At 44.1% G+C, this 2841-nt stretch overlaps 1 pseudogene; it reads right to left on the bottom strand.

The window, feature by feature from the left end:
* Positions 1 to 1386: 1386 nt before the first annotated feature.
* On the bottom strand, positions 1387 to 2129 carry LOC108307521 (annotated as a pseudogene).
* Positions 2130 to 2841: the final 712 nt, after the last annotated feature.

Genomic DNA, 2841 nt, shown 5'->3' with positions numbered 1-2841 from the left:
AAAATCTTCAAGGTGTTGCCACAAAAGCATAACGTACTTCAAATTAGCAATAAATATATAATTTCCAAAAAATAGCTGCCTACTACATGCTAGATGTTGTACTGCATGCTCTTATTTTATTTAATTGTCACAACTGTGTGAGGCATTTTCCCCATCAGGCAGTTTCCCAACAGGGAAACTGAAGCTCAAGTTACATGAGCTTCCTGATGTCACATTGCTAGTAAGCAACAGGCGGAGCAAAATTTGAACCCAGATCCAAAGCAAACACTTTTATTAAAAACCGTGTAAACAAAATAGGTAATGATTAGAAAATGTACTGACTCCTAACTTATGACAAAATGGCTCGGTACTCCAAAATTTCCACAGTCTGCTATGAAATTTTTTCGCTTTATCTGCCATTACCACAACCTGGTGCTTTAGTCTGGCCTATGAGGTTCATGCAGCCTTCTCTGATCACAGCTTGCACTTCTCTATCCCAGCTCGATCTATTTCATCTAACGGAAGTATTGACTTCCGTTGTTCTTCTTCCTGATGAACTCTTATCCTTTATCCAACGCATCATAAATGCTGCCTTCTCCGTGGAGTCTCCTAATCATCCAAGTTAGGAGGGATCTCTGTTTCTTCTCTTCTGCACCTCACTGGGAACATTTCCCTACACTATACTTAGGGTACTGATTGTATGACTGATTGTTTAACTATTTTCCTACTCTACCATATTATCTGATGACTGAAACTATGTCTTTCACATTTCTAGATTCTCCCTGAGTATGTAGTTCAGTTCTCAATTAATACTAAGAGTTTCTTTTCATTTTCCTAGAGATAAAGTGAAGAATCTGATCTCAATCCTGACTGAGTTAAGGTAGCAAAGATGCATTTCAAAGGTTATTAGCTAGAAAACAGTCTTATCAATTACTTGAATGAGAAATTCCTCCTGTGTAATTAGGCCTGCCCATAATCTACTAGGTAAGATTTATTTTCTTTAAATAAATTCCTCTTCATTGAATGTTATAAACTTTTAAAAAGTCATTGAATTCTTCAACTCAAACAAAATCTTACTTGACAACTTAATTTGCCCCCAGAACATTATAGTTGGAACAGCTCTTCAAACATAGGTCCAAGAAGTATGGTAAAAAAATCACTAGGTGAAAAGCAAAATGTTTAAGTTAGAGAGGGGGTGCCTTAAAAGCCTTACCTGAACCTCACACCCTTTTATTTTATATACCTATCAGTGCCGAGGGAGTGAGGCTACAAACTTTGAATTCATAAGGTATGGACGAAAATGGACTTCTAAAAGTGTGAAAGATTCCGGGATTTGAGATTCATGCAGGCTAAGATTCATGATGCCCAGGTTGCGGTGATATTAGGTTTCCAACGTGTGTATCAGAATTAGCACCAAGGCATAGAGCGGCCTGAAGTAGACCTGGGAAACAGCTCCTGGATGGCCCTGCTGTCGCCAATAAAGGTGGTGGACATTTTTAGCCCTTGGGCAGGATGTCACAGATAGCCATTTTCTCATGGTTGGGTATCCACTCAACAAAGTAGCTGCTGTTCTTGTTTTGAACATTAAGCATTTGCTTGTCCACCTCCTTCATGGACGTGGCCTCTGATCACTGCAGGCACCGTCAGGTAGCAGCCATGGCAGGAGTCTCAGACCACCATCATGTTGTTGGCATCCAACATCTGCTGGGTGAGCTAGGGCACTGTCAGGGTCTGGGACTGCTGGATTCCCTGGCTGGTCACGGGGACAAAGCTGGGAGTGAGGAAGTGTCGGTGGAGGAAGGGGACCATGTTCACGGCCAGCTTCCTGAAGTCAGCACTGAGCTGGCCTGGGAAGCACAGACAGGTAGTGACCCCACTCATGGTGGCAGACACCAGGTGGTTCAAGTCACCGCAGGTGGGTGTAGCAGCTTTAGGGTTCTGAAGCAGATGTTATAGAGAGCCTCGTTATCCATGCAGTAGGTCTCGTCTGTGTTTCCTATGAAACGGAGAGGGTGGCATTGTAGGGCTCCACCACCATGTCTTACAGCTTGGGTGAGGGCACCACACTGAACGTGTTCATGATCCTGTCTGGGTACTCCTCCCGGATCTTGTTGATGAGGAGGAAACCCATCCCAAACCCAGTCCCCCCAGCCAGGGGGGCCTGGCCACTTTGCTGCTTTTTAATGTGTTTTTTTGTTTGTTTGTTTGTTTGTTTTGAGACAGAGTTTCGCTCTTGTTACCCAGGCTGGAGTGCAATGGCGCGATCTCGGCTCACTGCAACCTCCGCCTCCTGGGTTCAGGCAATTCTCCTGCCTCAACCTCCTGAGTAGCTGGGATTACAGGCACGTGCCACTATGCCCAGCTAATGTTTTATATTTTTAGTAGAGACGGGGTTTCACCATGTTGACCAGGATGGTCTCGATCTCTTGACCTCGTGATCCACCCGCCTCGGCCTCCCAAAGTGCTGGGATTACAGGCTTGAGCCACCGCGCCCGGCTTTAATGTGTTTTTTTAAAGTACTTCTGGATTCAATATGGTATTTCTTAATTTTATGTTCAGATACCTTTCTGTTAGCTACTATATACCTAACAAATGTTTTCTTATATTTATTAAAAATGTTTAGATTATTAGAGGGCCAGGTGCGGTGGTTCACGCCTGTAATCCCAACACTTTGGGAGGTCGAGGCAAGTGGATCATGAGGTCAGGAGTTTGAGACCAGCCAGACCAACTTGGTGAAAACGTATCTCTACTAAAATACAAAAATTAGCTGCGGGTGGTGGCCCTCACCTGTAATCTCAGCTACTCAGGAGGCTGAGACAGTAGAATCGCTTGAACTGGGAAGTCAAAGGTTGCACTGACCCG

Source organism: Cebus imitator, unplaced genomic scaffold (genome assembly GCF_001604975.1).
Source record: "Cebus imitator isolate Cc_AM_T3 unplaced genomic scaffold, Cebus_imitator-1.0 Scaffold4, whole genome shotgun sequence".
NCBI lineage: Eukaryota > Metazoa > Chordata > Mammalia > Primates > Cebidae > Cebus > Cebus imitator.
This window is presented reverse-complemented; position numbering and strand designations above follow the sequence as displayed.